The sequence below is a fragment of the Lepidochelys kempii genome, chromosome 9 (genome assembly GCF_965140285.1).
Source record: "Lepidochelys kempii isolate rLepKem1 chromosome 9, rLepKem1.hap1, whole genome shotgun sequence".
Classification (NCBI taxonomy): Eukaryota; Metazoa; Chordata; order Testudines; family Cheloniidae; genus Lepidochelys; species Lepidochelys kempii.
Window position 1 is genome coordinate 74,716,540 of NC_136388.1, and position 12,693 is coordinate 74,729,232.

At 41.4% G+C, this 12,693-nt stretch overlaps 1 protein-coding gene across 1 annotated transcript in view; it reads left to right on the forward strand.

Annotated features, from left to right (window-relative positions):
• HDX (highly divergent homeobox) overlaps nt 1–5,466 on the forward strand; it is a 111,827-nt gene extending 106,361 nt beyond the window's left edge. Inside the window, exon 12 of the transcript XR_012160937.2 lies at nt 3,545–5,466. The gene's annotated coding sequence lies outside the window, so the exon portion shown is untranslated. The remainder of the gene's footprint in view (nt 1–3,544) is intronic.
• Nucleotides 5,467–12,693: the final 7,227 nt, after the last annotated feature.

Sequence of the window (12,693 nt, forward strand, 5' to 3'; positions counted from 1 at the left end):
ATTATCTCTGAAAGTCATGAATGGCCATTTCTGAATATTGCATTCCAGCCATGCTCTGTCACCACACATATTTCAAGGCTTCATGATCTGATGTTCTGTTCTCCAGAAAGACAGTTAGATATAATAATTAAATTCACAGGTTCAGATTAGTAAGCATGACATCAGCAAGTCCCCCTATGTCTCTGTCCAGTTCTTTATTTGCTGCACCCTTTCTCTTGTTTTGGCATCTGGTTGAGGAGCAGTGCTTGTCTAGGAAGGTGCACACACTTTTCATATTAAATGTTTGTGGAGGGTGAGGTTGGAAGGTGCTTCTCCAGTTCTGTGATCAAACACAGGGCTATAGTCTTGGCCAAATTCAGTCCCGACCTCAATGGGTGCATATTCTATTCACTTAAATAATAGAGAATTGTGACCATGAAAGATAGGGCAGAATTTGGTCCTAAGACGTCATATTGTCCATCCATACTTCCAGCTAAATTTGTCATGATAGCTAGCTGATCTGTGTCTAATTCCCAGAAGAGAACACCTTGATGTTCGTCTCCTGAATGAATTCTAGGTATTCTCCAGCTGACAGAAAGCAATGATGGCTCTGTTGATCTTGGACATTTTTAGGATTTTGGTTTACAATTATTTCCTTTGTTCAGAGGCAGATGCTAATTCATCTTCCACTGCACTATAGATTGCAAGGAGGATTTATTTTTCCATAAAAAATGGGAGAAATAATCATAGCTGGTACTATGGTACCACAGAGGAAGTATTAAAAAGCAGCCATTTCACTTCTTTGGATCATAAAGTTAAACAACAGATACAGCAAGAGTGCCATGAGTTGAAGAACCTTCCATCAACTTCCTGCTTTGTCAGTGAGGGATGACTTTAGAGACATTGTTATTCCTGACACATCTTTTGCAACGTGGATTATAGAAGAGTATACAGTAATTCCTCACTTAACATTGTAGTCATGTTCCTGAAAAATGCAACTTTAAGCTAAATGATGTTAAGCAAATCCAATTTCCCCGTAAGAATTCATTTAAATAGGGGCGGGGTTAGGTTTCAGGGATTTTTTTTTTTGCCAGACAAAAGGCATTATATACATTTTAAACAATTTTAAACAAGCAATTTAATACTACAGTCATCATTGCTGAGTATGAAACTTGGTTGAGGTGGTGGAGTCAGAGAATGGAAGAGGGTAGATTGTCCCCCTGCTCCTCTTGCAAGCATAGGCACTGACTTTGCCAGGGACGGGGGGCTCAACCCTCGGCCCGCCCACTCCATCCCTTCCCCCAAACCCCCACCCTTAACCCACCTCTTCTCCTCCCCCTTTACTCCGTGCGTTGCATCCTCGCTTCTCCCTCTCCTGCCCACGGCAATCAGCTGGTTTGCGGCGTTCAGGAGGCAGGGGGGAGGGGGATGGAGGGAGAACTTGGCGCGCAGCCTCCTCTGCCTCCTGCCCACAGCAATCAGCTGGTTTGCGGCGTTGAGGAGGCAGGGGAGGGAGAGGGAGCCTGCGCGTTGCGTCCTTTCTCCTGCCTCCTGAGCACCGCAAACCAGCTGATTGCTGTGGCTAGGAGGCGGGGGGAACAGAGGGAAGGCGCTGATCCGCGGGGTCCGCCAGCAGGTGGGAGGCACTGGGGGGGGGTGCGTGGGGGTGCTGATAGGTGGGCTACCAGCCGTGGACAAAGCAGGCGGCCAAACGACGTTATAGCGGAGCATTGCACAATTTTAAACAAGCATGTTCTGTAATGGAGAAGGGATGTAAGTTCAAAACAATGTTAAGCGGGAGGATGTTAAGTGGGGAGTTACTGTATCCTACTTGGAAAAAGCCTAACATGAAAAAAGGCAATTGATAACAGACATGCATTTTAAACCAGCAATAAGGCGCTATCTACCTGTAGGGAGAAATGAAAGTATGTCTCATGCTAGTCAACTTGCTATACCTAGGGAAAGTTGTACCCTTGAGAGATGCTTGTCTTCATTTCCTGAAAATGTTTCCTGTATTGCCTACAGTGCTAACAGGAGTGAGTAGTAATGAATATTTCTAGTCAGTAAATTAAGCAGGTAAGGCTTTAAATACACATGGAGAATTGATCTATTAAGAAGGTGTTCCTTTTCTTAAGTAGTCACTTTTGAGAGTAGCATTGGACTTTAATATTAAAGTACCTTTTGTGTGACCGAAGTCAGTACTAAAAATGATAAGAAAAAAAGAGCTTTGCAGCTCCTCAGAGACAAAGTGGGGAGCAAAATAAGGAGATAAACCAAAAATGTAACATGCCAGCTTAAATTAGGAAGCAGTTAATCACCTCTACCCACCAAATGAAGAGAGAAGTATGGGTGTCAAATAACAATGCAGTTATACAATCAGAATTATATGGCAGGAATATGTGTGTTGAAAATCTTATTGTGGAACTTACTGCTGCACAGTGGTCACCTATCTAATAGCAGAACTGTACTATTGTTACCATATTAGTAAGCATTAACCCTTTAAAAACTAGTTGCGTAGTGCTGCTTTTCCCATTGGCACTTAACCATAGCAGATTCTCGCTCTCAGGATTCTGATGGCATGAGGAAAGAAAATAATTAATGCACATGAATGGAAAATTAAGCAGAGCATCTGAAAAATCAAAATTTAGTTTACTAATAACATTACAACCAAAAGCTTAATTTACTGTACTGTACTTTACTACCTCCAGTTCCACTACCCAGACCTGTCAGCAACAACCAGTTATACAGTAGGCTGGCTTATTTATAGAACAGTGTATCTTTATCTTTGAAGCATTCTTTCAACTTTAATATGAGGTTCTGCTTTCTTTGTCTAAAAATCCAAGACTGCATGAGTTAATCAGTTATCAAATTTCTGATCAAAGTCAGAAAATGGCTGGAACAAAATCTCTGACTAACTACTCGTCAGAAGGCATCAATGCCACATTTTGGCATCTGATTTGTCCAGCAAGTTAATATTTTACCACACTGGCTGACCAAATTTTGCAGCCTCAAAAAAGCTAGCGGAAAAAAACTAAATTGTACCAGAAGACTGGAACAACCTTTGGCAGATTGCACTGTACCACATTTCACCAAAGCAGAACCCACAGTTTTACTCAAATCTAAAAGCCTGTTTCCCTGTGACCAAAAATGGCTAGCATTCTGCTTAGAGGATGCAAGATACAAAAAAAAGAGTGATTTAACAAAAAAGCAAATCTCTAATCAAGAAATATTAAAAGAATGTTCCTTTAAGGTGAATGCTTTCTGGTAATTTCTGTGGTAATGTTAAGCATTTTCACTGTATCACTGAATAAGTCCTTTAGAATCCTGTGTTACATTTTACACATACTACCTCTGAAACATAATACCACCTTAAGACCACATCAAAAAATGTGAATTTTTTTGTTTTTTAACTTTATAAGGGGCAATAACTTCCAATAGACATATTTTCCTTCAGCTTTATACTCATTTTTAGTAAAGTGTTTGTGTTGCATTTAAGATTTATGCTTTTTAGTTTTGTATATTTTTCTTTAGTTTTCCCTTTTTTTTTCTCTCTCTCTCTTCCAAGCTACTCAAACTTTTGACAAAGGAAAGCAATGAATGATGACATGACTCCTAGCAGCAAATATCTCCAATGGCTGGTGATGGGACACTATATGGAGAGGGCTCTGAGTTACAATAGAGAATTCTTTCCCAGGTGTCTGGCTGGTGGGTCTTCCCCATGTGCTCAGGGTCTAACAGATAGCCATATTTGGGATCCGGATGGAATTTTCCCCAGGGTCAGATTGGCAGAGACCTTGGGGTTTTTTTGCCTTCTTCTGCAGCATGGGGCATGGGTCACTTTCAGGTTTAAACTCGTGTAAATGGTGGATTCTCTGCAACTTGGAAGTCTTTAAATCATGATTTGAGGGCTTCAGTAACTCAGCCAGAGGTTATGGGTCTATTACAGGAGTGGGAGGGTGAGGTTCTGTGGCCTGCGATGTGCAGGAGGTCAGACTAGATGATCGTGATGGTCCCTGACCTTTGAGTCTACAATATGGGGAAGAAAATATGGCATGTATATGTTAGGGTCAGTGGAAATGTTACCATCTTCTGGGTTCAAATACTGTTAAGATAGTAAATAGCTGTGATGTGTTTGGTGCAGCTATTGCAGGCAATAGATATTGCACTTAGAGAGCTCAATCAGTGCCAAAGGACTAATGTGACATTTCCTAACATAAAACAAATTAATTTCTGTGATGGAGAGCAGCCAAGTGATGAATCTCAGCTACAAACTGAAAAGAGTAAGATTTAAAATCTAATGGGTACATCACTATATGGGATTAAACTAATCTATCTTTAGTTTTTGTTTGCGTCTACACTTGTCTGCACAGAAAGAGAGTATTTTTATTTGCTGCAATAAAGGGTCAAATCCTAGTCTAAGAATAATCAGTGGCAAAGCTCTCAATTTTAACTGGATCAGGATTTGGGGCGAAGTGCAGACCAAACTGCCTATAAAAGTTTCACATCAAAAAGAAAAGTGCCCTTGTAATTTCCCAACAACCCATGAAATAGTTTGCAGACTGTTTTTAAAAAAAAAAATTAAAAGGTGTTAGGTGTGGGGAGAAAGTCAGGTGCACATAAACATGTCAGTTGAATCAACAAAATTAACAAACTTTTTAAAAAATATTTGGGTTTTAATTCAATAAAGCATGGATATAAACTGAATGCGAAGGATCTCTTAAGTGGAAAATTTGGCTTTTGGAAGGTGGAAGTGCTTAAATATTATAAAATGAAAAGTATAAAATTATGGAAACTCCATTGAAAATGTGTCTTAAGATAAACTGTGCTCTCATAGAAATTAAATACAATTTACTAAGTTTATTACATACATCATTTGTGTGTGTTTTGTGTGTGTGTGTACACACATATAGATATAAAACACTAAGTTAAATATGATTCACTCACATTAGCACCATCAAAGGCATTTTCACTTGAGGAAATTCCAAATGCAATACTTGTAAAGTAAATATCAGTTGTAAAAGGTAACTACCACCTCATTTTTGTTGTTTCTCATATTCAAGACATACTTTTGGATTAAATTGAACTCATCCATATAAATATTGATTATAGTTAATCTTTCATAATTCAGAATAATGCTGCTAGGTTTAGGCTTAAAACTATCTTGAAAAGCCCAGTATAATACTACACCTAAGTAATCTCAGCACACAAACTGTGCTGCACTCATGAAGAGTTTAAACAATCTTCAACCAAGACAGAGTCCACTTTAGTTTCACTAAAGTTTGAAAAAGGTGACTTCACTGAAAGTTTAAGTGTTACTATATAAGCTGGTATGCTATTTTAATTTGCCTACAAAGTGTTAAGGTAACTCATTCTCTTTAACTTAATATGATGTCCTTTTGAGCCAATTTGGCAAGTTTTGTAAATTTAGTATAATACTGAATTTCTCTGTGAAAATCAATATTTATATTGCATTTTTATTGTATGTATCAGTATGTGTAGCAAAAAGATTTACCAATCTTGAACTTGAGTACCTCTATTAAGATCCAGGATATATGATCTTGGTTTATTTGAAAGATGGATGCCAAGTGAAATATTCCATCCAGTTTTATTGATCTTGTCTGTATATATAAGGGTATTTATAATCTTATGTTAACAAAACTCATAATGAAAAATGGTTATTTCCTTCTTTAGAAACCTGCCCAGCTATTTTTATATAAATGTTGGTCTCTGCCTTAACTTTTTTGTGAAAATTTGTGCCATAGAATATTCTAACTTAACTACAGATAGTTTATAGAACTTGCTTTGGCTCATCTTTGGTTCACATTTAAGTAAACTGTGACCAATTTTATGTGGTTATTTGATAGTTAAATTAATCTTTTTTGCTTAAAGTTGTTTTAATTTATTTATCCTGTATATCTGCATCAAGGGTTTCTTCCCTAATCTTTTTTGTCCTTTAAAGCTTTTGAATCTATCCTCATATGCACGCTTTGTTAGTTTAAGTAGCAATAACTTTTCATTAGTTTATCATATATAGTTTGGCAAAACCTTTAAGAAATTGAGTCAATGGTTATAAAAAAAATGTATCTATATTGACCCAATTGGTCAGAGTAAAGGGCTATTTACCTTTGGTAAATTTGTCTACTAGACTCAAGGATATTTTTCTAAGTCGATCAGGTTTGGGAATCTGGAGAAATGAAATAAAGGTTAACGAATTCATTTTCCTACATAAAGTTCTCAGTTTCTATATTTTTAGTCATTACTAACCTGTAAAAATCAGTACAACCAGATGTTTAAAACCAGATACTACATTCTTGTGTCCCCAATTCCTCCCCTTTTAAGTCAATGGAAACTTTGTATGCAACCAGGGCCTTATTAAAGCACTGTGTTGGGAAAAGGGAGAGGCATGTTGTAGGGTTGCTTGTCTCACTGTTCAGTAGATTCATCACCAATATGGCAGTAACCACCTGGATTACAAAGACCTGATAATTTTGCAAATTATGGTATGAAAAGAAGTTCCTTTTCAGCACAATAAGCAGGTGGCATCAACGGGTATACAGGGGCCATAGCTGAATAGCATCTTGACATTTTGAAGCATCATGTTAAAGAAATATTAATTTTTAACAGCTCACAGTCTCAGTAGATAATGCATTGCCTTACAGTACATGGTAGACCTGGGTTCATCATTGTCCTCTGGATTCTTACAGCTCAGGCTGGCTAAATTTCATGGAGGGGATGTTTTAACCTATGGGGATTGCAATTTTGTGTCCCCAAGGGAAATAGTTTTCTGATTTATCAACTTCAAAGAGAGCTGCTTATCTTCCCAGCATCAGCAGGGCAACTACTAAATAACAGCTACTACTCTCAGAGCAGGGTATTACAGAGAAAAAAAGAATAAGAATTAAATGATATATGACAGGCCCAAGAGTCTCAGACACTGTAGGTCAGACACTGTAGGACTTTGCTGGAGTCATGAGCTGAAACAAAGATCATATTCAAAAGTTCAGGACATTCTGCATTAAAAAAAAAATTTAAGTTGTAAAAGGAACTCTCTCTCCTTTTGATGGAATAGCTCTGAATGAATCTCTCATGCTCTAATTTTTCAGTATAAGCACTCAGGTCAAAATAATGCTCTGTACGTAATATCATAGCACAAAACTTAAACCTTCTCAGTTATTTTTCTCTTTGTACAATACACATGGCTTACTTATAAGGTGGGGCTAGTTTACTAGCAAGGGCCCTACTCGCTTGCAATCAGAGCTGTGTGGGAAACCAAATGGCAGGATCAGAGCCTAAATATGGCTGTCCACTTTAAGGGTTTCATAAAGAAGTTCCTTTTATTCAATCTAAGCTTTATCATTTAAAATGTTTAAAATTTATTTACAATTAATTCAGACCAGGTCCTCTATTTCTAATTCATAAAAATGTCAATCACACACACACAAAATATGTTTAAATGATTAAATGCCTTGATGAAGAGGTTTTGGGAATGGGATGATTCAGACAATGAAAACTTTCATCTGAATGAAAGTTCTCTTCCTATTGGTTTTGTAGAAAAGTGTGTTAAAATGGTTCAATAGCTCAGCTGAAGATTTCCCAGAGAGCTGAAGTTGAGTACAGATACTTGAATTCATGTATATGTTTGCTGAATTTACTTACGGTCTAACTGAAAATATATATGCCTGCTTTCTGCACTGAAGACAATCTAGATGCTGTTCTCCTGAAAGTCGCATGCTTCACTGCAAAAGCCTGATTATTGCTAGCTTACAACCATGTTGCCAACCAACTTTAATAATAAAGGTTAAATTCATGCATATGAACATGTGCTGTTTAATACTAAACAATCTACTGCAGTCCCAGATTTCAAAAATAAACCATACTGTTGATTACTTAAAATCAATTTTTTCCTAAATAGTGAATAAATTGTAATGTGCAATATAGAGAGAAGAATCATTATCCAAATAGCTGGGTGCAGTGGAATTTATTTGCCTGAACAACAGACTATTTGATACAAATGATGCATGTTGAGGGACATAACCAAGTTTCAGATAATGAGAGATTTTGAGTAAATGAGATGAATATTCCTTTCTTTTAGTCATAGTTTGGCAGTAAATATTTTTGTAAAATACATCTTCAGAGGGGTGTGTGTTTTAAGAAGCTGAGGTACAGGCCAGGTGCATGGTTCTCAAAGCTGTAAGAGACCTACAGTATGTTGGGGGAGGAGGGGAAGCTGAATTGTCAGTGCATTGATACATATTTTTCATGTAAAGTTTTGTTAATTTTTACCAATATAGCAGTTAATTTGGCATAAAAATATCCAAGAGAAGTACGGATTTTAATGTTTGTAGTGTTCTAGAGATGTACTAAAATGTGGGTGGATGTGTGTTGCTTAGACATCCATCTGTTGTTAAGCTAATGTATATATAACAGACAAACTCTACCTCAGTACTGCAGAAGGGAAATGAGTGTGCCTGTTAAGTACTCCCAGTGGGAAGTTCAGCCTGTAAAAATATGAAAGGCAATTGGCCCAGTTCATTCCTAGTATAACTCCACTTTTCCCCATTGTCTTGTATCCTAGTAGTCTAAATTAGGTCTCCTGTGTTCAGTCTTCCTTCTTTTTTGGAAGGATTTCTCAAGCCACTTCGAATACTTTTATAAAAAAAAATCCCTTCAGACCTTCCCTAAATGCATTTGAATGTTGACCTTTTATTATATTTTTAAATAAATACAAATGACACTTGAACATTTTTATATCATCAGTGCCTGCCCACCAAGCATTTTGATGATAGGAACCAGTTCCTGAGAGAAAATTTCTTATAAATAGAGAAATGGAACCTAATAGTTCTGTTAAGACCAGCGTGCTCGGTTGCACTATATATAAACACAAAGGGATTAAATTCAGTTTAGGGCAGAGAGCCAGCACCAGCCTATGTGCTCCTTAAGTCCTACTCAAACTGTATAATTCATCATCAGCTATCTAATTCAGCATCATCAAGACACAAAGAAATTGCAGTCAGAATATAAAGAAATAAAGCAAATGCACAAGGCTCTTTGCATCATCTAGATCGAAGAATGTGTAACTGGGCAATAATTTAAAGGCTGGAATAGGAATATAAAATTGAGTAGCCAGACTCTTCTGAATTATTAAGTATAATGACACTTGAGATGACACACTGCCAATAAAACATAGGTAAGAAACTGTTCACTGGGCAATCAAGCTGGAATATCCTCTACCTTCCTGATATTTGATTGGATTTAATTATTCATGCTCCAGCTTTTATCCCTAGCGAACAGGACCAATATTGAGATGGAATACATTTCACTAAAAAATACCATTTGCTTATCATTGACCTGAACATGGAAATCTCCACAAATAATACTGGAGCAGAATATAGATCAGGAACACAATGAGGCCTAGATTAGACTCTTGTGATGTCTTTTAAATGAGGTAATGGGATGCTAACAAAACTTTGCCATTACTAATTGGCCTCAATCAGAAGACAACATTGACTGCTCTTGTGCTCATAAGCTGTCTGCCAAGTAGAGCTCTTTTTTCAAAGACGACCAGTTCTAAAGACCACAGATGAAAATAACTGTGACGCTAAATCATTTAGGGGGAGATTTGCAAAAGCAGGTACAGAATTTCAACAGATCTTGTGCTCCTAAGTCCCTTGGGCATTTTTGAAAATCTTCATTTTATACATTCTTGCTACAGTGCTGAGAGAAATCAAACAAATTTGCACACCTCAATCATAACTCCTTAAATTATATCAAGGGATCCTCAAGGGAAACTTAAATGCCAGCTCTTTAAAGTATCAAACCATAATGTTCCTAAATTATTCAGAACAGTATTGCTGATAACACTACTTAGCACTTACATAGCACATTCCAAACATGTATGAGCTAACTGCTACTAGTTACCTTTAGCCACAAATAGAACTGCAGGTTGGTGATTAGCTGTATCGTGGAATTCAGGCAAAAATTATTAATACTAATTTTTATTTATTTTTTAAACCAGTGGCAAATGTACTCAGTACCGCAGAGCATATAGAATAGATGAAGCCCCTTCCCCAAGGACTTTGCAGTAAAAAAAATTGTGACAGGGTCAGGCCAGATGACTATAGGAGAGTAATCTTATTGGGATCCAGGAAGTGGGCCGGCAAAGCCCGCCCACTGCTAAAGGATCCCCCCCCCCCCCCGCAGCCTCAGAGGGAGGTCCACAGGACCTGGAAAACCAAATGATTACGGGGGACAACTAATGAACAACAGGGACAGGAGTGTGGTCAAAGGGTCAAACGAAGGGAACTGGACGGGGACACCGAGCAGAGAACCCCGGACAGTGCCCACTGCTCCTCAAAGGCGTCAAGGGAGTCAGTGGATGCCGCCCAGAGGAACTCTGCCCGGAGGCATAAATGGATGGAGGATATAGGAGAGTAATTTTTTTTTTTTTTTTGCATAACACACTTACAAAACAACAGCATATGCAATGTGTAACACAGCAACCAATCACAATTGTTTTCTCATTAACTTCAGGGGAGGGAAGTGTTCAAGCTTGCCTGGGCCCAGAGTGGGGGGCTTCCTCAACTCTCGTGGTCTTCCACCCTTCCGAGTTACCTGGTGGTCTAGAGTGAGGGGGCTTCATCTACTCTCAAGGTCTGGCACCCCCTCGAGTTACCTGGCGCCATGCCCGAGTCACCAACAATTCCCTCCTCTGAAAGCACCCAACAAAAGGGGCAGGCTGTGGGGTGGACAACCCGGGTGGGACACGTGCACCCACGTGTGAAAGGACCCCTCTAAGGTGGTGGTGTCCGCAGCAGCAATGGCTGGGGCTGCGGTCCCTTACTCTCTCCCCCAATCAAAGGGTCAAAACAAAGGGAGCCGGATGGGGACACCGAGCAGAGAGCCTTGGACAGTGCCCACCGCTCCTCAAAAGCATCAAGGGAGTCGGTGGACGCTGCCCAGAAGAACTCCGCCCGGATATGTGAACGGACAGAGGATCGGAAAATGGCCCCACAGTCAGAGGAAACTCCATCGACCAACCTCCTCTCTCTGGTTTTATAGATGGCCGTTTTAGCCAGGGCCAGGAGGAGGTTAACTAGGAGATCCTGCAACTTTGTGAGGCGACAGATGGGGAGTGCATAAATAAAAAGGTGAGGGGAAAAATGCAACCAGAAACATAATAAAAGATTTGTGAAGAGCCGGAACAGGGGCTGCAGCCTGGTGCACTCCAAATATACGTGCTTCAGGGTTTCCCTCACACCACAAAAGGGACAAGTATCTGGGATGGGGTTGAACCGCGCCAAGTACGTGTCTGTGCTCACAGCTCCATGAAGGAGCTGCCAACTGATGTCCCCGATGGGCCTCGGAAGCAAGGTGGAATATAGGCTGGCCCACTGGGGCTGCTCACCCTCCAAAGGTGGCAGAAGGTCTTGCCACTTTGTGTCAGGGCGGGACACTAGGGTGAGGGCGTGAAGGGTGTGGAGCACGAGCGTGTATAAATGTTTCCTTGGCGTGGTATGGAAGCATACCGGCTGCAGTTCATGCAGCCGGCTCGCCGTAAAGGAGTGAGGGGGTTGATTGGGTCTACGGAGCAGGGGTCCAATTAAAAGGTCCGGCGGCCCTGGGGTAGAGGGTGGGCGGGGTGTGCCTCGAGCAGGACCCAATCAAGGTAAGCTCTAGTAGCGGGTGGCAAAGCCTCCTGAAGTATGTGCCGGGGGTATGAGGTCTGGAGAGCCCCATGCGCTGAGCGAGCGTCAGGGGATCCAGACAGTCTACCCGGTCGTAGTCCAGGAGGTCTCAGACTCTCATGACTTCTGCCAGGATCAAGCTCTGGCACACCGAGCGGGACTCCGCCACCTGCACACGGAGCTGGGGGTTGTGTAGCAGGGGCTCCGCGAGGAGATCTGCCCCCTCGGTGGCCGCCACAGACCTGGTCATTGAAAACAGTTTCCAAGTCCGGAGGAGGTCCTGGTAGAAGACCGGCAGCTCAGAGAGGTCTCGTGGAAGACCTCCCGGACAGAGATAAAAGAGCTGCCGGTCATATCGGAGCCCTCAGATGCGGCGCAGGATGGCGTGCGCCAGTATGCTCCACGCCGAACTGCCCGCACCATAAAGGAGCCTCTGCAGGGCCTGGAGGCGGAAAACGCGGACCTGAGTGTGCAGACATTTCAGGCTCTGTCCTCCTTCCTTCAGGGGTAGATGAAGAACCCCATACAGGAGCCCAGTGCATTCCTGACCAAAAGAACCCCAGAATCGATGTCCGGAGGTCGGTCAGGAAACCCGGGGCTGGGACCAGGGTGTTGAGCCGGTACCAGAGCTTGGACAGGATTAGTTGATTAAGCACCAGCGCTCTCCCACGAAGAGAGAGACATCGGAGTAGTCCCGGCCATTTCCGGAGCCGCTCTATCACCCCGGCCTCTAAATTTTCCCAGTTCTCCGGCAGAGAGGGATGCGTGGCAGAAAGGTAAATGCTGAGGTAGAGCAGTGGACCCGCGCTCCACCGGATGGTCTGAAGCGCGGGTGGGAGGGAGCTCGCCTGCTGCCAGTCCCCCACCGCCAAGCCAGAGCTCTTGACCCAGTTGACCCGGGCAGAGGAGGCTGCCGAATAGATGGCCTGGCAAGCCTCCACCCGCGCCAAGTCCCCCGGGTCCTGGACCACGAGGAGCACGTCATCAGCGTATGCCAACAGGACCAGCCACAGCTCCGGCTCCCGCAGCA